The 27,660-nt window shown below is 40.0% G+C and overlaps 1 long non-coding RNA gene across 32 annotated transcripts in view; it reads right to left on the bottom strand.

Moving 5' to 3' along the window:
- The window catches only part of LOC105100271 (uncharacterized), a 243,631-nt gene that overhangs the window by 8,694 nt on the left and 207,277 nt on the right, over nucleotides 1-27,660 (bottom strand). For 26 of the 32 annotated variants that reach the window (XR_010382664.1, XR_010382657.1, XR_010382667.1 and 23 more), the window contains 5 exons: nucleotides 18,172-19,214; nucleotides 17,188-17,413; nucleotides 16,879-17,054; nucleotides 16,552-16,788; nucleotides 14,568-14,769 (listed from right to left, as the gene is read on the bottom strand). This is a non-coding gene — a long non-coding RNA (uncharacterized LOC105100271). Of the gene's footprint in view, nucleotides 1-463; nucleotides 14,080-14,567; nucleotides 14,783-16,551; nucleotides 16,789-16,878; nucleotides 17,055-17,187; nucleotides 17,414-18,171; nucleotides 19,215-27,660 lie in introns of those variants that run through there. The other 6 variants (XR_010382668.1, XR_010382672.1, XR_010382675.1 and 3 more) reach the window with 6 other exon arrangements.

The raw sequence follows: 27,660 nt of genomic DNA, 5'->3' as shown, positions 1-27,660 counted from the left end.
ACAGAGCTTCCAATCAGCCTTTGTTTTAACCTAACTTTTAAAATATGAAAAGAAAGCCGATGACTGCTTGACAGTTGAAGAAAGCCTCTAAGATAAAAGCTAAAGACACCAAAACAGAGGCAAGGAAGGAAGAAAACTCATTAAAAAAAAAAAAAAAAAGAAAGAAAGAAAGAAACAAAAGCCAAAGATACACATTAAAAAGAAGAAAAATTTAATGAAATTATATTGGATGACCTGAGAGGATACACACTATTGTTAAAATGAGGTCTGGATGCTATTAAGAAAAAGAAAAAGGAGTAAGCAGAGATTATTATTTGGATAAGAAAGCGTTCTTAGAAATTCAAACATAAGAGGTAAAATTATATGTATAAATATAAATTTGTATGTATATTACATACATATATTTGGAAAATAAGGAAATATCTCAAAACCTTTTAAAAAATAGGAGAGAAAAAGAGGTGAAACTAGGGGGCGAATCCAGGAAGCCAACATGGTACCGTAAGGATCCAGAAGAGAAAAATGTCAAGAGAACCATTACAAGAACATTTTCTGGGCGTGCAGAACACGAGGGTCCAGACTTAAAAAGGCCTGCTGAGCACCCAGCACGATAAATGAGAAAAGACCCGCCACTGCTGTCAAACTCCAGAATGCCAGGAAGACGGTGAACGTTTCAAGGAAGGGGAGAAACAGGTCACACATAAACCGTCAAGAATGAGAATGGCAGTGAACACTCGACTCCACGCTATCAAGGTAGAATAGAAACACTTCCTGCCATTTAAGGTCTAAAAAGTATTTGTGTCCCATGCACCTTTTCTCAAGAAGTCTTCTACAGGACGGCTCCCCCTAAAGCAAGGAGGTGAACCAAGAAAGAAGACGTGATACCCGGGAAACAAGGAGTCAGTACAGGAGGGAGGTGTCGGAAATTCCCCGGACAGGAGTGAGCAGAAGTCCGAGGACGGCAGCGGGCACAGGTGCGGGACACAAGAGCACAGGCGGGGGGCACACCGGAGAGAGAGCTCTGTTTAAACAAATGATACCTCGTTGCTTATCTGGTAGACTTGCTTGTGTAGAAAGTTAGAGCTAAGGCTGTGCTGCTTGAGTTTGGGAATGTGCATGCAGAAGCCAGACTGGCTGGGCTCGAATCCTGCCTCTGCCACTTAGGATCCTACACCAGCCAGTCGGCCCCTCTGTGCTTCGTGTCCCCATCTGTAAAATGGGGATTGGATTCCACCTACCTCACAGTGGTATTTAAAAAGTTAAATACGTTACTTAATGTGCTAAAAATAGTGCCTTGGATGCTACAGGCTCTTGAAGGGGCTGGGGAAACTTAACACGTATGGAGAAAACAGAGTACATCTTAAAAAAATAAAATAATCGACAGGCTCTAGGAAAAAATACCCCAAAAAAGAAAAGAACCATAGTGATCACAGGCTCCTCGGCTCACAGGTGAACGCGCCATTGTCAGATAATGGGAACAGCGAGAACTGGAGTGTAACAAACTGGAAGCACGGAGGAAGGGTAAAGGGACGTGAGATAAATCTTTACCATAATAGGAAGCGACTAGAGGTAGCATTCTATTTAGAATATGGAATTAAATATTAATACAAATGACTAAATAGGCTTAAAATAGTTCTGAAAGAACAGGACATGGGTAACTGTGGCCATTTGGTTACCAAAATAAATGACTGAGTGAGACAGACATGGGGTGAGGGGAGGACCAGCTGCTACTGCTGCAATCCCAGAGCACCAACCTCCAAGAGGGGCCCCGGGGCTAGGGGTCCACCATGGGGTTGGCACCTCCAGGGGCCAGTGCTGGGAAGGGATCAGTGCCTTCCTTGAGCATTCCATCCCGCAGACCCAGAACATGGGTCTCCCCTCTCCTGGGAAGCTTCTTTTCCCGCCTGGAAAAGGGCCCTGCAGGGGCAAGCAAATCCTAAAAATCCGTGGCGGAGAACTTTCCTTTTTGACCTCCACTACCTAGGACACGGCTTAAGTTTGGGTTGACACTACCACCACTTCTTTGAATAAAGAATACATTTTGCTTTGAAATTGTATTTTCTGACACAGAAAGTCATGACAAAATTTATATTTACAGGTACCTGTCGATGCACAAATGAAGCTTCAGTGAGAACTGATCTTGTCTGAGCTCCCAATGATGTTTCAAAGCCAAGCCAAGTGGTGAGTACCCTGACAGCAGCCCCAGGTATCAATGCTAGCTGGCACTCTGCCTCCCCGGGGACACATCCCAGGGGTGGCCTCCATCCCTGGACAGGCTCCCTTGTGGTACTCAGCCTGGGCATTGTCTTTAAGGGCTGGATAAGACCACAAGACTAGCCAGCGTGGAGGAAGTCCCTTTATTAAGCATTTTCTTGTCTGGGGGACAGATGTGTTTGGATTGTAATGAAGGAACTGTGATTTCAACAGCAGAGCTAGAGACAGCTGCTCCAGAAACCCAGAGGGAGACGGAGGGGTCTTGTGTCTGGTGTCGTATCTTGGCAACCCTCCTCGGGGGCTGGCCCAGGCCCAGGCCCAGCGCCTTTGCAGTGAGCCTTGAAGCGATCACATTCCAGCTGCGTCCAGAAGAAACAGCGTGCTTAAAGGCACAGGGACTCCTTGCCTGGGTCCCAGAAACAGCAAGACACCGCCCGAGGAAGAAATCGTTTTACTCAGCCATGGGAAGTGAGGATTTTTGAAGACATAAAATAAGTGCAGGTGAATTTTTTAATGGAACATCTGAAATCCTGAGTAAACGGCCCTGGCTTTACAGTGCTTGTGGACTTCGGTGCTTTCAAGAATGAGCAGGAACACTGAGTTTGGGGTTTGAATTCCTTTAAGCATTTTCCTATGAAAACAATTCACAGTAGCCTTTTTTTTTTTTTTGAAAACATTTTACTTTCTCACTTTTTTCCCTCTGGGTTGGAGCAATGATAAAAGAAGGGAGACCAAGGAAGAGAACAAATACTTACAAAGTGCCCATCCGTGCTGGCATGGGGCTTGCCCACACAATCATAAAAACATTATCTTAATTTGAAGCCAGGAATTATGATGATGATGCCAATTTTAAACATGAAGAAACTGAAGCTCAGTTTAAAATATGTCTAAAATCACAAGGCTCATGAGCAGCAGAGCTCAGATTAAAACGAGGTTCCCCGAATCTTAAATTTATGCTCTTCTATTACACCATGTCCCTTCTCACAAATCCAAACACACACTTTTGTTTTCTCTGAGGCACTGCCTCCAACAAACAGATTACATTCCATTTATTCGTGGAAGTCATAGAGGACAGTCCCATAAATTCAGACCGTGAGAATGAATGCACATGTCTCTAGGTCATCAATTAAGATTCTTGCTGCGACACATTTCTCTGTTTTGCCAAGTATTTAAAAATCTTTTCTTTGCTGCTCCTCACCTTGCCCAGTGAAAGTTGGCATGTACTGTTATCCTCACTTAATAACCCAAGTTACCCAGGGAATAGCCTGGATTAGAAGCTATGATACCCAAAGCTCATGGATAAGCGCTCCGAGCCTCCTGTCTAGACCCGATGAATAATTCAGAGGTCCGTCTGGTGCAAGTCTGGTTTCAAGGCTGGCAGACATGACTGCCCCAGGGCCGGGACACCCGAGACACTTCTCTTGCCTCATTTCCCTCCCATCTCTCCGACTGCTGTGCTTCTTAGGGGGGTCCTCTTATCTCCCTCTTCTTTTCAGAGTTGACATAAACACAGGATTCTGGTCCCCGCTCTCTCCCTGGTTTTTCTCTTCACTCATTCAGCCATAAAGTATCTGAGCTCCTACTGCGCATGCATGTCAACTGCCTGTTGACTTGCACGTCTATTTTCTGGCTCTTCCCTCTTCTGCTCTGTATTATGGGCTCCTGTGCCCTCTAGCTTCTGGTTACTTAGAACTAACAGGAGGTGTGGGATTAAAAACCTCCCCTCCTTCCTGTGAGCTTCAGGTCCTGGATCCCACTGGACACCCCTCCAGGAAGCCCCCAGATGATTCTAGCTCCTGTCACATGACCGACTCTCTTCCTCCAGCCCTAGGGTGATGGCAGCTTCCAGCTATTACTGACCTGTGAGTTGCCTCATTTCTCCCTGTCTGGCTTTCCAGCTTTTCCATCACCCCTTTAAACGACATCTGTATTAAAATCCCGTCTACTTGAAAGACTCAGAGGACTGTTTTCCTGGCTCTATCCTGACTGACACAGACCACATTCTTAGTTGTAAGCTACAAAAATCAACCTTGACACAGTGGCAGGAAAGGTATTTATCACAAAAGATACTGTAGAGATCAAAGAATCTGTGAGAGGACCTATGAAACAGGTTTGGAGGCTAACGAGGAGCAGTGCTCAAAAATCCCCAAGTGGAACTGTTTGGGTGAAGCCATGCTGCATGCCCTGGGTTTTATCACATGGGCCGCCAGCACTGGGTCCTGGATGCTACCATTCAAATTGTTGTCTCTGCTACCATCTGTCCACAGAATTAATTCTGGGCATCGAGTTATCCCTGTGAGGTGAGGAGAACTAAATCCTCTAGGGGGGACTTGGAGCCAGTGTACAAGACATGCCTCAGACTCATCCCTGCGCCCAGGAGCTGAGGTATTTATCCACTAACTGAGAGCAGCGTGAGTGTGGCTTAATGCCCCTTAATTCGCCTGCACTCCTAGCTTTCCTCCCTGATGTGTGAGCAGAGTGAGCACCAGACAGAGGAAACCTTCAGGCAAGCAAATTCAGCAGGGAAGTAGCTGAAAGTTGGGCAGGTGTAAGCTGAAAAGGTAAGGGACAGATGATTTGTCAGGGAAGTGACCGCGTCTGCAACCGGGGCTAAGATGAATAGCAAAGGTCCACTAGGACTACTAAGCATTGAAGATACAGCCGTGGATAAGAGAGAAGCCTTCCTGGCCTCGCTAAGCTGGTGGTCTCAGGATTCAGACGCCTGAACAGGGAAGCACAGCGCAATGAAACAAGAGCAGTAGCAGAGGCAGCCTAGGAAGCTCGAAGCAGACCTCGAGCTTCTAAGACCTGGTAGGACACAGACAGCATCCTACTCATTTTTGCATCCCCATTGCCTAGAATGGTACCCATTCAGACCCTGTTTCCTGGACCAATACTGACCTGTCAGGCACAGTCCTGGTGTATTATATTCACTGTCTGTTTCTCACTATAACCCAACAACATAGGTGTGTCCTCATTTTATAGGCAAGGCACTTGTGATTTTTCCTAACCATCTGACTATCCCTAGTCATTCTTCACATCTCAGATTGATGCAATTTCTCCAAAAGGTTTGCTGCAGTGTGCCCCATTTCCAAGCCAGGGCTATCCGTATCAGAGAACTTGTCCTCCAGATTGTCACTGGCAACTCATTCCCATGTATCCTCATGAGCTAAGCTATGTCTGTTTTGTTAGGCTAGAGCTGGCACATTCTAGTTATGCAAGCCTCACTGACACTGATGATGTTTTGAATGACTTGAATAAATAAGGTTTAGAGATGCTGAGTAACTTGACTAGTCACACATCCAAGACGTGGCAGAACTGAGGCTTGAACTACAGTCTGTTTGACCCCTAAATCTTTCCTACACTTTGCTGAGCATTAAGCAACTTATATGTCTACAGCAACCAGAAAATTTAACTTGCCTTAGAGGTTGCTATTTTAAGATCAAAAGTAATAGGGCAGGAAATATCTAAGAACATCCCATAATCATCAGGCTAAGAGAGAATCAAGGAGAACTCTAGAACTAAAGCTGAAAGAAGGTTCTTAGAGGACAAGGTCCCATAGCCAAAGCTTTGGCTGGACTGGACAACCTTTAAAATTGCCCCCTAGATTTAACTTTCTAAGGTTTTTAACTTAATCTCTAGGTAAAAGTGTTCTCTCTGGCTCCAGCAACTAACTGACCTCATTAACTTACTAAACCAAAGCAATTTAAAAATATTGGAATTAAAGTGAAATTAAATCTTTTTTTTTTTTATTCTCCTTTAGACACTGCAGAAAAAGTCATTCCAAACTCCCAGCTGTCAGACATACATGAAGCCACACTCAAAATGTAAGGGAAGAGGGAGAGAAGGTTTGCAAATCTTTAGTCGAAGCAATTCCTCTTCTGCCTTATTTATCATTTCTCTTTCTTTCCTTTTGGCAAAATCAAAGGCAGTCATCCATCCTCCATGCATGCACTTTCCACATTTCCTCAATTCTAAAATGCCAAGAAGCAGCATAGATTTAATAATAGCTTTTTGGTAGGGGGAGGTAGAAGATGAAAAAGACAGGAAAATACTACATGAAATGTTCACAGATACTACAATGTACACAGCCCGACTTTAGAGTGGCTAAAATGTGGCCCCCAAGATAGTCTTAGAATTGAAAACACATGCTAATTAAATGTAAAATCTAGTATTAATGAAGAATCTATATATTTTGTCCAAATGAGGTTGCTAGACATAACTAAAACATAGTGGGAACAACAAAAAGAGTTTTCACATAAATTACAATTTTGAAGAGGTAAATATGCATTTCAAAATTTCCTTGAAGCATGTAAAGTGTTTGGATTTCTTTCTGAAAACTAGTAAATTGAAAAATTATTAGGAAGACGTGCCAAGATGGCAGAGTGGAAGGACCTTGAGCTCACCTCCTCTCGTAAGCACATCAACTAACTAAAGAGCAACTCTTGATGAAGAAGACTGGAACTTACCAGAAAAGATCTTCCACAATAAAAGACATAAAGAAGGAACCACAATGACATGGTAGGAGCGGCACACTCGGGATTTATTCACCCTCCATACACCCCAGCACTCTGGAAGACTGCACAGTAATTATACTGCAGAGGCTCTCCCACAGCAGGGAGCGTTCTGAGCCCCAGGTCAGGCTCCCCAGCTGGGGGTCCAGCACCAGAAAGGGGAGCCCCAAGAGCATTTGGCTTTGAAGGCCAGTGGGACTTAATTGCAGGAGTCCCACGAGACTGAGGCAAACAGAGACTTTAAAGGGCGCACACAAAATCTCATCATTGGGACCAAGGGCAAAAGCAGTAACTTCATAGGCTCTTCTACCCTCTGGTCCTGGAGGGTCTCCTGAGGAGGGATGGGGTGACTGTGGCTCACCCTGGGTTAGACATATCCCTTTGCGTGATCTCTCTGGTGGCAAATATCTTGGCTCATTAGCCCCAAGACCTGGCCGCACCCAATAGCCTACAGGTCCCAGTGCTGGGGAGCCTCAGGTCAGTCAACCAACTGGGCGAGGACACAACCCCAGCCGTCAGCAGACAAGCTGCCCAAGCCTTCCTGAGCTGCCTCTAGACCTGCCCCTGCCCACCAGAGGGCCCGGATCCAGCTCCACTCACCAATGGGCAGGCACCAGCCCCTCCCTCCAGGAATCCCGCCTGAGCCTCTAGACCAGCCTCACCCACTAGAGGGCAGACACTGGAAGAAAAAAAACTGAGATTCCTGCAACCTGTGGAACTGAGCCTGCAGAGGCAGGGCAGACCCCACCCCGGCACCAGCTGGGCCTGGCCTTGGGTGAGGAGAGGGGAGTGCACTGCTGGGACACACAGGATGTCTCCTACAGGCCACTTCTCCAAGGTCAAGAAATGTAAACTAACCCACACAAAAATACAAATAGAAATTTCGACACAATAAGGTGGCAGAGGAATATCTCCCAGATGAAGGAACAAGATAAAAACCTCAGAAGAAGAACTAAGCGATGTGGAGATAGGCAGTCTATCTGAGAAAGAGTTCAGAGTGATAATCGTGAAGTGATCAAAGAACTTGGGAGAAGAATGAATGCACAGAGGAAGAAGCTTTTAATAAAGAGAAAATATAAAAAACAATCAAACAGTTGAAAAATACATTAACTGAAATGAAAGATACACTAGAAGGAATCAGTAGTCGAATAAATAATGCAGAAGAACGGATCAGTGGGCTAGGAGACAGAGTACTGGATATCGCTGCTGCAGAACAGGAGGAAAAATGAGAAGAAATGAGAACAGTTTAAGAGAGCTCAGACAGTATCAGGCACATTCATGTTCTCATTATAGGGGTCCCAAAAAGCGAAGAGAGAGAAAGGGCCTGAGCAAATATTTGAAGAGATAATAGCTGAAAAATTCCCCAACCTGGGAAAGGAAACAGTCACCCAAGTCCAGGAAGCACAGAGAGTACTACACAGGATTAACCCAAAGAGGAACACATCAAGCATACTGTAACCAAAATGACAAAAATTAAAGAGAAAATACTAAAGCAGTAAGGGAAACATACAAGGGCATTTCCATACGGCTATCAGCTGATTTTTCAGTAGAAACTATACAGACCAGAAGGGAGTGGCAAGAGATATCTAAAGTGATGAAAGGAAAAAGCCTGCAACCAAGAATACTCTAACCAGCAAGGCTCTCATTCAGATTTGATGGAGAAATCAAAAGCTTTACAGACAAGCAAAAGCTAGAAGAATTCAGCAGCACCAAACCAGCTTTACAACAAATGCTAAAGGAACTTCTCTAGGGAGAAAGAAAAAGCCACAACTAGAAACAAGAAAATTATGAAATGGAAAAGCTCACCATTAAATGCAAACATACAGTAAAGGTAGGAAATCATCCACACACAAACTAGTAGGGAGGTTAAAAGACAAAACAATTCTCTGTATTCACAATGAACAGGTAAGGGATACACAGAACAACTAGATGTTAAATATGATATCAAAATCACTAATCATGAGGAGAGGAGAGTATAAATGCAAGATATTTACAATGCATTTGAAATTAAGAGATAAACATCTTAAACCATCATGTATATAGGCTGCTATACCAAAACTTCATGGTAACTGCAAACGAAAAATCTATAATAGATATACATACAAAAAAGAAAAAGGAATCCAAATATATCACTAAAAATAGTCAACAAATCACAAGAGAAGAGAATAAAAGAAGGGAAGATGAAGACCTGTAGAAACAAATCCAAAACAATTAACAAAATAGCAATAAAAACATATATGTCAATTACCTTAAATGTAAATGGACTAAATGCTCCAACCTGAAGACATAGACTAGCTGAGTGTATACAAAGACAAGACCCATATATATGCTGCCTACAAGAGACCCACTTCAGACCTAGAGACACATACAGACAAAGTGAGGGGATGGAAAAGGTATTCCAGACAACTGGAAATCAAAAGAAAGGTGGGGTTGGAGTACTTATATCAGACAAAAAATAGACAATAAACAAAGGACACTACAGAATCAAGAAATCAATCCAAGAAGAAGATACAACAATTATAAATATATATGTACCCAACACAGGAGCACCTCAATACATAAGGCAAATATTTAGTAAAAGGAACTTTAACACCCCACTTACATCAATGGACAGATCATCCAGACAGAAAATGAATAAGGAAACACAGACCTTAAATGACACATTAGACTAGATGGACTTGATATTTATAGAGCATTCCATCCAAGAGCAGCAGATGCACAGAACATTCTCCAGGATAGATCACATACTGGGCCAGAAAGCAAGCCTGTGAAAGTAACTTTACTATCAAGCACATTTTCCAACCATTATGAAATTAGAAATCAACTACAAGAAAAAAAACTACAAAACCCACGAACATGTGGAAGCTAAACAATATGCTACTAAACAACTAATGAATCACTGAAGAAATCAAAGACAAAAAATACCTAGAGACAAATGAAAACAAAAACATGGTAATACAAAACCTATGGGACACAGCAAAAGCAGTTCTAAGAGGGAAGTTTATAGCAATACAAGCTTACCTCAGGGACAAGAAAAAAAATCTCAAATAAACAACCTAACCTTACACCTAAAGCAACTAGAAAAAGAACAAACAAGACCCAAAGTTAGTAGAAGGGAAGAAATCATAAGGACCAGAACAGAAATAGAGACAAAAAAAAAAAAGAAAAAGAAAAGATCAATGAAACTAAAAGCTGGTTCTTTGAAAAGATAAACAAAATTTGATAAGCCTTTAGTCAGACTCATCAAGAAAAAAAGGAAGAGGGCCCAAATCAATAAAAGCAGAAATGAAAAAGGAGAAGTTACAACTTACATCACAGAAATACAAGGGAACATAAGAGGCTACTATGAGCAACTACACGCCAATAAAATGGAGAACCTAGAAGAAATAGACAAACTCTTAGAAAGGTAAGATCTCCCAAGACTGAACCAGGAAGAAATAGAAAATATGAACAGACCAATTACCAGTACTGAAATTCAATCAGCTATTTTAAAACTCCCCCAAAACAAAAGTCCAGGACCAGATGGCTTCACAGGTGAATTCTACCAAACATTTAGGGAAGAGTTAACATCTATCCTCTTGAAACTATTCTAAAAAATTGCAGAGGAAGAACACTTCTGAACTCATTTTATTAGGCCATCATCACCCTCATACCAAAACCAGACAAATCATGTATCTTTTTTTTTTGTGATACCTGATTTGTGACAAATATCACAAGGAAAATTTCAGGCCAATATCACTGTTGAACATAGGTCCAAAAATCGTCAACAAAATACTAGCAAACTGACTCCAATGATACGTAAAAAAGGATCATACACCATGATCAACTGGGATTTATCCCAGGGGTGCAACGATTTTTCAGTATCTGCAAATCAATCAGTGTAATACACCACATTAAAAAATCAAAGACTAAAAACCACACGATCATATCAAGAGATGCAGAAAAAACTTTTGATAAAATTCAACATCTATTTATAATAAAAACTTTCCAGGAAGTGGGCATAGAGGGAGCATACCTAAACATAATGAAGGCCGTATATGACAAACCCACAGCTAACATCATACTCAGTGTTGAAAAGCTGAAAGCCTTTCCTCTGAGATCAGGAACAAGAAGACAAGGATGGCCACTCTCGCCACTTCTATTCAACATAGTTTTGGAAGCCCTAGAGACAGCAGTAAGAGAAGGAAAATCAATAAAAGGAATCCAAATTATAAAAAATGAAATAAAACTGTCACTGTTTCCAGGTGGCACAACACTATGCATAGAATATCCTAAAGATGCTACCAGAAAACTACTAGAGCTCAGCACTGAATCTGGTAAAGTTGCAGGATAACAAAATTCACATACAGAAGTCAGTTGCATTTCTATACACTGACAATGAAATATCAGAAAGAGAAATTAAGAGAACAACCCCACTTACCATCACATCAAAAAGAATAAAATACCTAGGAATAAACCTAGCTAAGGAGACAAAAGACCTGTACTCTGAAAACTACAAGACACCGATCAAAGAAACTGACGATGACATAAACAGATGGAAAGATACACCGTATTCTTGTATTGGAAGAATCAATATTGTTAAAATGACTACCCAAGGCAAGCTACAGATTCAATGTGATCCCTATAAAATTACCAATGGCATGTTTCACAGCACTAGGACAAAAAATTTTTTAATTTATATGGAAAAACAATCCTGAAGAACCAAAACAATTTTGAGAAAGAAGAATGGAGCTGGAGGAATCAAGCTCCCTGACTGCAGACTGCAAAGCTACAATAATCAGAACAGTATGGTACTGGCACAAAAACAGACACTTAGATCAATGGAACAGGACAGAAAGCCCAGAAATAAACTCACATACTTATGGTCAATTAATCTATGACAAAGGAGGCAAGAATATACAATGGAAAAAAGATAGTCTCTTCAGTAAGTGGTGCTGGGGAAACTGGACGGCTACATATAAAAGAATGAAATTAGAACATTCTCTAACACCATATACAAATAAACTCAAAATGGATTAAAGACCTAAATTTAAGACCATATACTATAAAACTCTTAGGAAAACATAGACAGAACACTATTTGACATAAATCACAGCACTATTTTTTGGATCCATCACCTAGAGTAATGGAAATAAAAACAATAAATAAATAAATGGGACCTAATTAAACTTATACGCTTTTGCATAGCAAAGGAAACCACAAATAACACGAAAAGACAACCTGCTGAGTGGGAGAAAATATTTGCAAACGATGAGGCCAACAAAGGATTAATTCCCAAAATACACAAACAGCTCATACAGTTCAGTATCAAAAAAACAAAAAACCCATTCAAAAAATGAACAGAAGACCTAAATACATACTTCTCCAAGGACATACAGATAGCCAAGAGGGACATGAGAAGATGCTCAATATCGCCAATTATTAGACAAATGCAAATCAAAACTGCAAAGAGGTAGCACCTTACACTGGTCATCAAAAAGTCTACAAACAAATGCTGCAGAGGATGTGGAGAAAAAGGAACCCTCCTACACTGTTGGTGGGAACGTAAATTGGTGCAGTCACTATGGAGGACAGTATGGAGATTCCTTAAAAAAATAAAAATAGAGGGCAGTCTACCCAGGCAATGAAAATAAGAGCAAAAATAAACAAATGGGACCTAATTAAATTCAAAAGCTTTTGCACAGCAAAGGAAACCATAAGTAAAACAAAAGGACAACTTACAGAATGGGAGAAAATATCTGCAAATGATGCAGGTGACAAAGGCTTAATTTCCAGAATATATAAACAGCTCATACAACTTAAGAACAAAAAAACAAACAACCCAATCTAAAAATGGGCAGAGGACCTAAACAAGCAATTCTCCAATGAAGACATACAAATGGCCAATAGGCACAAGAAAAAATGCTCAGTATCGTTAATTATCAGAGAAATGGAAATCAAAACTACAATGAGTATCACCTCACACCAGTCAGAATGCCCATCATTCAAAAGTCCACAAACGATAAATGCTGGAGAGTGTGGAGAAAAGGGAACCCTCCTACACTGCTGATGGGAATGTAGTTTGGTGCAGCTGTTATGGAAAACAGTATGGAGAGTCCTCAAAAAAGTAAAAATAGTCTTACTATATGATCCAGCAATCCCACTTCTGGGCCTATATCCAGAAGGAACCCTAATTCAAAAAGACGCCTGAACCCCAAGGTTCATAGCAGCGCTATTTACAATAGCTAAGACATGGAAACAACCTAAATGTCCATCGACAGTTGACTGGATAAAGAAGCTGTGGTATATTTATACAATGGAATACTACTCAGCCATGCAAAAGAATAAAATGCAATTTGCAGCAACATGGATGGACCTGGAGAATGTCATTCTAAGTGAAGTAAGCCAGAAAGAGAAAGAAAAATACCATATGGTATCACTCATACATGGAATTTGAAAAAAAAAAAAAGAAAAGAAAAAAGGACCCTGTGAACTCAACTACAGAACAGAAACAGACTCACAGACATAGTAAGCAATCTTCTGGTTACTGGGGAAAGAGGGTGGGAAGGGATAAATTTGGGAGTTTGAGATTTACAAATGTTAGCCACTATATATAAAAAATAGATTAAAGAAAAAGTTTATATATATATGTTTGTATATATAATGGAGTACTACTCAGTCATAAAAAAGAATGAAATAGGGCCACTTGCAGCAACGTGGATGACCTGGAGATCATCACATTAAGTGAAGTGAGACAGAGAAAGACAAATAGCATGAATCACTTTTATGTGGAATCTAAAAAATGATACAAATGAACTTATTTACAAAACAGAAATAGACTTATAGATATAGAAAACAAACTTATGGTTACCAAAGGGGAAAGATGGGGAGGGATAAAGTAGGAGTTTGAAATGAACATACACACACTTAAATAGATAAACAAGGACGTACTGTATGGTACAGGGAACTATATTCAATGTCTTGTAATAACCTATAATGGAAAAGTATCTGAAGAAGAATATACATATGTGCATGTATAACTGAATCACTTTGCTGTACACCTGAAATTAACACATTGTACATCCACTATACTTCAATTAAAAAAAGAAAAATTATTAGACCAATCAATATTTATATGTATAATAATACTGGTGCTTTGACACTCAGTGTGAACTTTCTTAGTAAAAACTGAAATAGGATCTAATTTCTGTATTAGCTCTTTTTCTTCTGGAGTAAAATATGTCTGTGCCTCATCAGCTTTTAAATGGAAATCCATAAATGCAGCAAATCAGATTAACAGTTAATCAGTCATTGCTTTGACTTGATCGTTGATTTAGAAACTCAGAAGTGAACACTGGGTTCTACGCATCGGGTTCTTACCACATCAAAAGGTTCCAGCAAAGTCCAGCCACAGTGCCCATCCATAGGGTTAGAATGGCAGCCAAAACAAAACAAAGGATCCGCATTTCATGAATACGTCAAAGATCTCAATGTATAATGTAAGATACCACAATGAGAATCAAAAGCAGGACAAAGACATTGAATGTATATACCAAATTAAGAGACGGTATAAAAGAAAACGCTAAAATCAAGAATACCTGCACAAAACTTACATCATGTGCACTGGGGACAGAACACACCTGTACTCTCTTGCCCCCTTTTCTGCCCATGGCTGCCCCCAATCAAGCTCAGAGCCAGATGCACCTTCAGAATCCATTTTAACACATTTCTTCAAAAGGCCTCTCCAGACAATTGGGAATAGAAACCAGATAGAATTCTTTGCCCTCATCCCTGAAGACTGAAGATTTTAAGCCATGGATATCTCCCATACATTTTGAACCCTGGCTACACAGAGCTACTCACCTATCCTTGAATGTGCCAGGCAACTTCAAGCATCTGGGCCTTTGTTTGTTCTGTTTCCTCTGCCTGTAGAAATCTTACACATCCTTTGCAGCTCCATACAAATATTTCCACTTATGTGAGGGATGGCACATTCATTTCGTGTAACCATAATTAATTGTAGTTCATTTAGTTCATGAGTTCCAGCCAGAGGTGCCTGAAGGATCTAAAAAAAAATTCTACCAAATAATGATGATCATTATCATTATTACTATAACATATATAAAATATATTTCAGCCCAAATATAAAGCTAAAGAGGGACATAATGATGAGATTTATTAACTGGAACTACTTCCCCCATTTTTTTTTTTTATAAAGCTGTAGCTTCTACTATACATAGAAGCATTGACACGGTGAGTCAGTACATAAAAGTTTAGGGTAAACAGGGATTCTTACTGTCAAATATAATGAGGATAGAAATTCAAACATAACATTACTTTGTCCTGAGCTATAAAAACTCTATCAAGGCAAAACATCTTACCTCACAAAAATTACTTTAAGAGTGAGCAAATATTCTCATTCAGTCATTCCCACTCTGGCTGACACCCAGAATCCTAAGGGGAGCTTTTGAAGACTGTATATTCCTTGGCCTCATACTTGGCGTGGGAGTCAGCATCTTTGAGGAGTGGGACCCAAGACTGAGTATTTTATAAAAGCTCCCCTTGGTGAGCTGAAGAACCACCTGGTTGACTGTCTTAACTGATGGTTTTAATAACCGTCTGAGCTGGGCTTATCAGTAAATGTTCTTTATAAGGGTTCATCGATGAACATCAACATTTGGGCTCACGGTATTTGAATTCCATTTATGTTGTCAGTTTCAGGGAAGATACAGGCACTGAATTTGCCCCTTGTGCTATTTGGCATTGTGGGGATGGGAGAAAAAGGACTGGCAGAGGTTTCAAGTCTTTAACAAACTGCTGAAGAACAAAATGTTGACTTAGCTTAAAAGAAATATCTCATGGTTGTCATCAGTCTAAAGAAGAAAATATTTGGGGGCAAAACTTTGTTAAAATTCTATTTGACTGATTTATCCAACTGAGAGTAAAAGCTGTTTTTCACACTTTAAAAGGCAGTGCGAATGTCTGGGTTTTTTTTCTTTACCTCTTGTTTCACATGTCAATCACCAAAAGAGCTTAGTTTTTTGGTTATGCGAGGATCACATCTTATTAAATGAGGAAAGAAGCTGGTTATGTTCAAAGAAACAAAAATTAACACTAATACTGTTTTCAAAAATTAGAATCCCTGCGGATCTAATTTATAGCTGATTTGGATCTAATATTTCATACCATAAAATAAAAGGAGATTTGAATCTAGTGGATTCCATTAATTGGCTATTTTCTGACAATTCTCTAAGTGCTACCCTATGGGTAATTCATATATACCTGGTGATCAGTCTACTGTTAATATGCTCTATGCATGTCAGCCCCAGTGGGAACCAAGTACTTCGGGGATACAAATGAATGAGTTGACTCAAACCTTAATTAAAAAAATGAGAAATGCATCTGACTCTCAAACAACACATTAAACTTAACATAGCCTCGTATAAAGTGTAGCTGGCAGGTAATAAGGACACCAGTGTGCATTTAAGAAGAATATTGGAAATTCCATTGCAAACCATTCCTTTTCATGCATCTCCTTTCTGGGCTCTGTCTTTTGTTATATTTGAGAAGCAAGCTTAGAGACAAACATAATACAAACCCCCCAGCTTCCTGAGTCAAACCAATAAAGGTAGACTTCCACCATCCCTGTAACGTGTCCATCTGCCTTTTAAGTTAAGATAAATTTGACAGTACACAGGGAAACTGATTCAAAAACCATGACTGTGCTAAGCATGGGAAATGTAAGACTATAGCACTGAAATTCTGTTGGTTTCCCCACATAAGAACTTACAGCTTTCACAACGCATGAATATAGTTTTTGGAGTAAAGGTGAAGTTGCAATACTCACATTCATATGGGAAGCCAAGAGGATCTGGGTAATTGTCCACATTTGCTCTGCTCATATGTGGTACAATGGCAGAAAGGAGAGGACTTACTGGGGCAGGCTGTATCTCCCTGAAATGGCCACATTAGTATTTCCAGTCTCATCTGTTCTTGCAAAACTTGCTACTTGACCGTCAAGAGATGGAGTCTACTTTCTCTCTCCTTGCACCAGGGCAATGCTTTGCGACTGTCTTGACTCAGACTGTGGAGAAAGTGATGCCGTATGACTTTCAAGGTTAGGTCGTAAAAGTTGATAAAGAGCTCCCACCTGGCTCTCCCCTGGGACACTCACTTCTGGAACCCAGCTGCCATATTGTGGGGAAGATAAGCAGCTACGTGGAGGGGCCACACGTGGGTGTTCCAGCCCCAGCCCCATGCTGGTGCCAGCCAACAGTCAACATCCACCGCCAGGCACATGAATGAGGGCCCTTCAGATGACTCCACTCTTCAGCCTTCCAGCCACCACACCTTATGCCAAGTAGAGAAGAGACAGAATGTCCCCACCACACCCAAACTGCAAACCTGTGAGCAAAATAAACACTGTCGTTGTTTTAAGTTGCGGTTTAGGGGTGGTTTGTTCTGCTGCAACTGGACTACTTACCAAGTGTCTTGATTCTACTTCATCTTCTTTCAACAGTTTAAGTTGCTTCCACCAGGAAAATAATTTAGCAATCATTTAACAACGATTCCAACCACAGTGATTCATATATTGTGCTATCTGACGCTCCTGTAATAATACCATCTTTCATCCACTGCGCGTTTGGTCGCTGTTGGACTGGCATCGCGTCAGAGCTCTGCGCGTGCTCCCTGGACAACGTGAATCCTTTCTTTAAAAATTATAAAATTTTTAGTTTAGAAAGATAAAAGAAAGTCCCACTTTGTTAGCTATCTTCCCCTGAATCTCACATCTTTCTGAGGTAATCATACCAAATCCAGTGTGTATCATTTCAGACCTGTCTCTCCTTCTCTGTACCTTTAAACACATACACTCCTCAGCACGTATGTTAGATGTCCTCCACCCTGCGCAAAGATCAGGAGTTTCTCTTCAGTATGTTGTTAAAGCAAGCCTATTGACGACAATTATGATCAAGATATGAAGATGATGATGATGCTTGCCGTTTTTTGAGTTCTTACCCTGTGCCAGATGATGCAGAACATGGATAGCTTGAAATTGGCACATACAAAAAAATCAGGGTTTGGTTTCTAGAAAACCAGTTGCTAAATTTCCCAGTAAGGACCATGTTTGTCTTTGCTTATTAACACACCTCCAGCACCTGGGATGGGGTCTAGCACATGGAAGAGTCTCAATGAATATTTGTTAAATGAACGAATGTTTTAATCACAGGCTCAGACAATATTCTGGTTGATGGACTTCTGACGTGAATGTGGCCTCCCAGTTTTATGAATGAGCATGCTTCCAAAATGCGACTTCAATTTAGTCTTTGTTTTCTGAGATTTCCTTTCCTGGATCATTAGATTACCCTCCCTGTGGGTCACCAGAGCCAATGGCACAGGCGAAGCATGCAACTCACAGGAAGGCACAGTTCCCCAGTGGTCTACTGTTCATGGAAAAATAAATTCAAACCTCATAACCCAGAAGTACCACCCCTTCTTCCTTCCTCTTCTTGGGCAGCTTTTATCATACTCAAATGTTTTTTCAGGAAAGACCTAGTCAAAAAAAAAAAAACATATACAGAAGTATACATGTACTGTGGGGATATGTGTATGTACATGAGCACACACAGGCATATGGAGATCTTTTTGGAGGAATCTACATACGTAATCAATCATATTTTCTTTAATTAAACAGAACTGGTAAGAGCCTGGTGGGAAACAAAGCTTGAATAAGGAAACAAAAAGGATAGGAATCCAGGCTTTGTTCTCTGTCAAAGGAAGAAAATTATACCTGCAAGGCGATTGCCTCCAAAATTAACCAACTACTCAGATAAATATAAGCAGCTTATCTGCTGGAGGCCTGAAAGACCCAGCACAGAGTAGTAATGATAAGGTGGGGGACAAAAGCATTCCTGGAGAGCAAAACTATGGACATTATTTAACCATCACAACATGCTCCAGACTTCAGGTCACTGACAATAAATATGATTTGTAGAATGACAGATATCTATGTGGCACTTCCCCAAATTCCATCTCTCCTTGAAATATAAATGCCCTCCAAAGCAGATTTATCTTTTCAATAAACCTTCCTGTGAGCTCCAGGAAACTCTTCGGGGTCAGGCTGATGTGAAGGAGATGAAGGATGGTTTTGGTTTACTCATAAGTTATTCTCTAAGGCTCGTCCCTTCCAATGCGAGGCTAACAAATGGACATTTAGATGAATTCTTTTTTTCTTTCTTTTTTGGGGAGAAAAATTCTAGGAAACGTTAGGAATCCCTGTTCTGTTTCTATGGGGGAAAAAAAAAACCACCTCATTAGGGTATTATAAATAATGGTGTGGCTTTTGTGAGAGTCATACATCACCCCTGGGAAGTGGATGTCCTATGAGTCTTTGCTTCTGAGATGTATCAATCATTTCCACCACTGAAAATGCAGCCATCATTCTGGTAACATTTCCAAGATCAAAGGCACTGGGAAAATGCAAAGAAGCGAGGAGAAAGCCATGTATTCCCCCTGTAAAAATCAAAGAGAATGAAATTAAGGGAACGTCTAAGAAAATTTCTCACATGCCAAGGATTTTTCAGGTCAGCAAAATAAATTAACTTATCAGGAAATCTTAAATGAAAGAGGAGAAAAATCAAAGCAGGGCACATTGCAGAAGTCCAAGGATGAGCCAATATTAGGAAAACCTATTAGTATAATTCACCAAATTAAAAGTCAAAGAGAAAAACAGCTTTTTCCTCCTCCTTACCCTGCCCCCTTCCCCTTCCTGACCAATTCAGTCCAAAAGCCAGTAGTTCAGTCCAAAAAGAAGAGGCTGTGTGTTAGAACTTGACTGCTGTGAGAAGGCGTACACAGGGGAGAGAGCAGTGGTGGTAAATGGAAGACTGGCTTTACACAAGGGTGTCATCACATAGCTAACTCTTTCAAGGATAACAGAAGTCAGACTTCTTACTCTCAGAGGAGGGTGCTACAAATGTGGAAAGGCAGAAAACTAGAATAAACTTATGGAGTTGAACTGAAGTAACAGTATCACTATAAAGTCATGGTTTTCAACATATGGATGGATGGACACAGAAAAGTCATATAGACATAAACTGACATATATTCTGTAGCTCAGTCCACTGAAAAGGGTTTGGAGCAATAAAACCCCCAAAGTGGCAAGCATACCTTAGAGATCAACTCTTGGTTTCTAAGTAAAACTTTCTCCTAAGAGGAACCAGGACTTCTTGGGGAAGTGGCTGATTCAAGGGCTGAGGAAGGCATGAACCGGAGCATCTCCCTGTACCAGAGAGCAGAGAATACTTACAGAATGAGGGGGATGCACTAAAAAAGCACAGACGCCATTTTGAGGGGCTCCCACTGGTAAAATCTGAGATAATTTGACATCAAAAAGATATATTTACCGAGGGATCATAACATGGCAAATTTAGTATGAAAACCTGGGTTCACACAGATATCATAAATGAATACACCTTTGATAAAGAATAGAATTAAAAGAATATGAAGATGAATATATGTATGTTCATGTATGACTGAAGCATTCTGCTGTACACCAGAAACTGACACACAACATTGTAGACTGACTGTACTTCAATTAAAAAATACATATTAAAAAAATGGAATTTTTATACCCTTTCAAAGTAACTTCCCACAAAATTATTTAAAAGGGAAAGGAATAACTTGACAGGAGAGAAACCTGACAGATAACACCTTATTCAACTTGGTCAAATTGAACATCATCAGTCCTGTGACAAATAAAAATCCTGTACTACTTGGTAAGATACAATGCACAGAACACAGTAGCCCTTCTGTGGTATTTCCAGCCAAGATGCATAACTTGAACGTAACCATGAGGAAATATCGGGTAAACTAAAATTGAGGAACAATCTACGGAAGAACTGTCCCATAATTTTCAAAAGAGTCAAGGTCGAGAAAGCCCAGAAAAGACTGAGCAACTGTCCCATATTGAAGGAGACAAGAGGGACATGATGGGTAAATGCAGCATCAAGTCTTTTCTTTATTAACAGCTTTATGGAGATATAATTCACATCGCATACATTTCACCCTTTCAAAGTATACATTTCAATGTTTTTACTATATTCACAGAGATGTGCAATCATTACCACCATTTAAAAACATTTTTCACCCCCCCCAAAAGAAACCTGCGCGCAGTACAATCACTCCCTGCTCCCTCTCCCAGGACCTCCCAGTCCCTAGGTGACACTATCTACTTTCATTGTATGGATTTGCCTGTTCTGGGCCTTTCACATAAACGCAATCATATAATATGTCATCTTTTGTGACTGGTTTCTTTCACTTAGCATAATGTTTTTAAGGTTCACCCAGGTTTTAACACATATCAATACTTCATTCCTTTTTTCTGGCTGAGTAACAGTCCACTGCATAGAGATATCACATTTCATTCACCTTTTCATCAGTTGATAGACATTTCAGTTGTTTCCATTTTTGGACTATTATGAATCATGCTGCTATAAACATTGTGTGTAATTTTTTGTATGGACGCCACGTAATTCTGAACTGGATATTATTGGCACATGGCTGGAACATTTGGCAGAACTTGAATGGGATCTATAGATTAGATGTTAGTCATGATTCAGTGCTCTGTTCCTGGTTTTGGTAGTTGTACTGTGGTGATGTAAGAGAATTTTTCTTGTTTGTAGAAAATATACAGAAAAGTACTCAGAGTTGACAGGCATGATGTCAGCAACAAACTCTCAAATGGTTCTGGAGAAAAGTTATTTGTACTGTACTCACAACTTTTCTCTAGATTTACAATTGTTTCAGGAGTGACAGAGAGCTCGTGCCAGAGAGACCCCATTCATATAAACAGATGCTAAAAAATATTTAATAAAATCCAGCAATTACTGCTAACTTTTTAAAATTGTAAAAAAATCTGAATAAGTGGATATTTACTTAGCAAATATATATTTGCTTTGATACATATCTCAAACCAAAAGCCAGTATCGTGCTTAACGATGAAACATTAAGGTATTTCTTTTCAAGACAGGAACAAAACAGGATGCCCATTGCCACCACTGTTATTTAGAATTGTTCTTGAATTTCTAGCTTATCCAACAAGACAAAAAAGAGAGATGAAATTCAAAATTAACTTAAAAATCAATGCAAATGAATATGAATGTTTAACAAGCTTACCAGTTAAATCTCACACACACACACACACACACACACACACACACGGAAACATATAACTTGCCTATAAATTAAGAAAAAGCCAACAGATGATATAATCCAGAACACAATTCCAAGTATAATGAAATACAAAACGAAAAGACACATAACAAACTGGGGAAATTGGGATAAATATTCTTTGCATTAAAATAACTATTCTAAGCCATCAAACCATTAAGAAAAATTTAAATATGCTAATAGAAAAATGAGTAATAGATGTGAAAAGTTAATTCCCCAAAAGGAGAAGTTACAATGGCAACAGACAAATGAAAGAATGTTCACTTTCACTAGTCAATAAAATGCAAAATAAAACAATGGAATACCACTTGCTTTTGTTCTTCAAACTGTGGGATTTTTTTTATGATTATGGGTGCAGGTGTGTAGAGAAACTGATACTCTTACTGTCGGTGGTAATATATATCAGATTAATACAACATTTCTAGAGGATGATATTACATATACATACAAAGTCAAAGAAATTTAAATACTGTATCTTTTAGCTCAGTAATTTTACTTCTAGGAATTTACCTTAATCAAAAATGAATATAAAATTTAGGTTCATAGAGGTTTATTAAAGCACTGATTATAATGACACAAAAAAATCACAACCTAAATGTCCAACAGCAGGGGACTGGACAAAATGTTGCTATGATCAAATATGTAGGTAATAAAAATGTTGTAGGAAGCATGTTTACAGAGGATGGTTCAGTGCCATTGCAAAATGCCCATTGATAATACATATGTATCCCTGTGCATAAAAATAATCGGTTTATATATCTCAACATGTTAATGGTCATTTTGCTGGTTCACATTTTCTAAATTTCCAAATATTTATTTCATGACCAGAAAACAAGGCATCACAGCTTCCTTAAAAAAAAAAAATAAACTCTGAAATTGCTAGATGAGGCAACAGCAACCAGTGAGGAAAAACAGGGCTTTTTCTTATCAATCAAGTTTATTCTGAACCTAAAGTCTCCTGTGGCTGCCAAACAACCAAGATTGAGGACTCGCTGGCAGAAGCAGAGAGTCCACAGCCAGGTAGATAATAAGCCCACTTAACATTTTGATGTTTGGGCAAAGCTTAGAACACTGTGTTCAGTTAGGAGAGGTACACTTAAAGAATACTGTTTCCTGGGGGAGTCCAGAGGCTTCTATGATTAACATCTAAAGAGATTTAATCCTTTGGAAAGAAGAGTTAGGAGAAGATTAAAATGCTCTTCAAATTTCCAAATGGCTGTCATGAGAAAGAGAGATTCATTATCATAGTGGTTCCAAAAACTGGACGAGGACCAATGCACAGAAATTCCCCAGATAGCATCTAGGGACAAGGGAAAACTGTTCCAAAAGTAAGACTCACTCCACAAAGGAGCAGGAGGTCAGGCACACCAGCGGTCCTCCTGCAGAGGTGTCTGATGGCTCACCAGGGCTGTTGCAGTGGAGATTCCAGCCCTGGGTAAAGGACTGTGCTAAACAGACTCTAAGACCTTGCAGCTCAAAGTGAGATCTGTGGACCAGTGGCATTGACATCACCTGGGAGCCTGATGAAAATGCAGATCCCCTGTAATTCATATGCACATTAAAGAGTGAGAAGCAGACCTGGAAGATGCTTTCCAGCGCTGCAGCTTCTCCATCAGCATAGGGTTTTCATAGTCTCCTTTTGCTGCTCCTTTTCTACCTACTCTTCCACAACCTACTAAATATCCATGTAATAATTAGTTATTAATGACAGAAGACCTGAGGGTGATTTGTGACAGAATAATGTGCTTCTACATTAATATAATCTGATGAATGATTTTACTTTTTAGTGCAGGAATTTATCAGGGGTGGAGTCCTACTGAAATCCATTGACAGGTAAATGAGTGTGAATGCAGTCAAGTATACGGTCCTTGAACGCAATGAATCAGAACAAATCAGAAGCTCCGACCTTCCTGTATGATTCTCATCCATTAGCCCTACACTCTAGGCAGCAATTTTAGGCTGCCTGTCCACCTTGAGGACTATCTGCAGAGGAGAAAATGGCATTCTGCCTTCCAAGCAGCATGTGCATGTTCATTAGTCCCCTAGGACAGCCCTGTTCTTGTATAGACATCAACATCCATCTCTCAACAGCTGATAGTCCAAACCTTCGATCAAACGGTGTAACATAACCAGATCTTGCGTATAAGACAAGATCCAGGGCATTTAGTGACAACTGGACGTTAACACAAGGCCTCACTCCTCCAGTAGCAGCTTCTTCCAGTCCCCAACTCACAATGCTTTACTCTGGGGAACAACCAACTGCTTCCAGTGCTCCACAGACACCATCCTTTCCATGCCTTTCCTGTTACCTCAACCTGGAATGCCCTTTACATGCGTCACTGCTTGGATAACCTCTATACATCCTTTAAAGATTCAGCTTGGGAAGCATATGCTCCTCCAGGCAGCCTTCCTTCAACCCCAGGCTGCATGAGAGGCCTCCCCTCTGCACCCGTTTTAACCTCCATTGTATCCTCTTAGGCCAGTGCTGTCCAATAGAAATCTAACGGGAGCCACGTTCATTTAAATTTAACAGGTGAAATTAAGTTTAGTTATGTATTTCATTTAACCAGGCACATTCAAGAATGTTATCATTTCTTTTTTTTTTAGATCAAATAATGCCTTTTTATTTGTTGTTCCCTTAAATGCAGAGTAACAGCCTATTTTTTTATTGAGGTATATTTGATACACAATATTATACAAGTTTCAGGTGTGCAACGTAGTGATTTACAATTTTTTTAAAGGTTATATTCCACTTAGAGTTATTTTAAAATATTGGCTATATTCCCTGTGTTGTACAGTATATTCTTGTAGCTTATTTATTTTATACATAGTAGTTTATACCTCTTAATCCCCTACTCCTAACTTGCCTTTCCCCTTTTCCCTCCCCACTGGTAACCACTTGGTTTGTTCTCTGTATCTGTGAGTTTGTTTCTTTTTGTTTATATTCACTAGTTTGTTTTATTTTTTAGATTCTGCATAGAAGTGATATCATACAGTATTTGTCTTTCTATGTCTGACTTATTTCACTTAGCCTAATACCCTCCAAGCCCATCCATGTTGCTGCAAACAGCAAAATGTCATTCTTCTTGTGGCTGAGCAGTAAGAATGTTATCATTTCAATAGGTAATCAATATCATACTAAAAATTATGAATTAGATATTTTACATTCTTTTGCCATTCCAAGTCTTCAAAATCAAATGTGTATTCTACATGTAGAGCACATCTCGATTCAGACCAGCCACATTTTAAGAGCTCAATAGCCACTCGTGGCTAGTGGTGGCTGTGTTGGACAGCGAAGCCTGAAACTGAAATAATCTACTTACGGGTTTGCTTTCCCGATTGGAAGGCAAGCTTCTCAAGGGCAAGGTCAATGTCTTACTTGTAGTTTCATCAGTGTTGCATCAGTGCCTGGGATACACTGAGCACTCAGCCAATGTTTGCTGAACTAAACTGACCTGAAGGTATTTCGAGAGAAGGTGGAATTTTAGCAGCTGCTCAAATGAAGAACAGCTTATGTGTACTTATAATAATGAAGATGACAGGAATAACACCTCACATTTTTGTCCTGAACTTTTTCCTATGCCCTCTGATGTGTGATTGAGTTCTCGTAACAACCCCATATACTATGGAGCATTATTACCTCCGCTTTATGGAGAAAGAAACTTGCCCCACAAACAACCCAATGAAAAAATGGGCAGAAACCCAAATAGACATTTCTTCAAAGAAGATATCCAGATGGCCAACAGGCTCATGAAAAGATGCTCAATATCGCTAATTATTAGAGAAATGCAGATCAAAACTACAATGCGGTATCACCTCACACCAGTCAGAATGGCCACACCAAAAAGTCTATAAATAATAAATGCTGGAGAGGGTGTGGAGAAGAAGGAACCCTCCTACACTGCTGGTGGGAACACAAATTGGTGCAACTACTATGGAGGACAGTAAGGGAATTCCTTAAAAAACTAAAAATAGACTTACCATATGACCTAGCAATCCCATTCCTGGGCCTATATCCAGAGAAAACTCGAATTTGAAGAGACACGTGCACCCCAGTGTTCACAGCAGCACCATATACAATAGCCAAGACATGGAAACAGCCTAAATGCCGGTCAGCAGATGAATAGATACAGAAGATGTGGTGTATATGCACGATGGAATATTACTCAGCCATAAAAAGAATGAAATAATGCCATTTGCAGCAACATGGATGGACCTGGAGATTATCATCTTAAGTGAAGTAAGTTAGATAGAGAAAGACAAATATTATATATCACTTTTATATGGAATCTAAAAAAAATGACACAAATTCTATTTTAAAACCAAAACCAGACTCACTGACATGGAAAACAAACTATGGTTACCAAAAGGGAAAGGGCAGAGGCAGGGATAAATTGGGAGTTTGGGATTACCAGATATGCAATACTATATATAATAGATAAACAACAAGGACCTACTGTATAGCACAGGGAACTATATTCAATTTCTTGTAATAACATATAATGGAAAAGAATCCAAAAAGAAAAAAAATATATGTATGTATATGGATAGCTGAATTGCTTTGCTGTACACCTGAAACTAACATTGTGAATCAACTACACTTCAACAAAAAATAAAATTAAAAAAAAAAAAAAAAAAAGAAACTTGCCTCAGATCTTATGGCTACTAAGTAGAAGAACCAGGACTTAATTGAAATAGTTACAGAAAAACAAACTAAATGACAATTAAACACATAATATATAAATAATAAATAAAAAGTTGAAAAAAAACTATATTCACAGATGTATGAGCCTACTCCAAGAGGTAAACCTTCTCCTGAATCTCCTTTACCAACCTCATCAGCATCTCTGCTGGGGCTTCGTGATCTCCTGAGTTTTGGCTTATACAGGGTGTACCTCCTTCCAAGTTTTTGAAACAGCCCTTCCTGGCTTGAAATCTAACCTTTCATACTTTCTAAGTTGCTTGCATTCTGCCTGTCTTGTCCAAATGGCAGTGCTTTTCACAAACCACTCCAGCGAACAGTCATCTTTCTCAGTGCCTAATCTTCTCCCGGGATATGGATTGAGGGTGGGCGTAAATGGTTTTCCTTCCCCACGCTGCCCCCAGAGGACGCCTCAGTCTCGCTCACATGGCCTGGGGGAGGAGGGGGCGGTAAGTAATCATCACTGATGTGCGCTTTGTTTAAGGGAACTAGGCTGAACTGTGCTTAAGAAAAATGATGCAGATTTCAATTTTTGTGTATGAGTGTGTACAAAAATTCCATTATCTCTAAACCCCAGGAACCAGAACCACATCTGGCAAAGGAAATAAAGCTGGGGACACAAGGAAAGAACAGATTAGGGAGGAGCCTTGAAAACGGGCAGCCGCGTCTAGATTTGATGTGGTGGGAAATAAAGATCCCTGGAGGGTTTCTGAGCATGGGAGTGATGTGATGAACACAGTGATTAAGGAAGATGAAATGCAAGCGGGACAAATTAAAGGGAGGGACTAGGATCTGAGAGGAGGCAGTCCTCCAAGCGCAGGAAGGCGGGGACGGCAGGAGAGCAAGCAAAGGGTTTAGGAGAGGGGCCCACGATTCTGTATGAATTAACGTACATCGCCCTGAAGTCACTTTACTAACAAGTTACCACCAGCTTTTTACACTCTTACACTATTCAGGAAAGCAAAAATAAACCCACAAGGAGCTGAATATTTTCATTAAAATGGTAATAACATTTCATCGCCGTGA

This window comes from Camelus dromedarius, chromosome 10, assembly GCF_036321535.1.
Source record: "Camelus dromedarius isolate mCamDro1 chromosome 10, mCamDro1.pat, whole genome shotgun sequence".
Lineage (NCBI taxonomy): Eukaryota > Metazoa > Chordata > Mammalia > Artiodactyla > Camelidae > Camelus > Camelus dromedarius.
The sequence above is the reverse complement of the archived record's forward strand: the minus strand, read 5'-3'. Positions and strand labels throughout refer to the sequence as shown.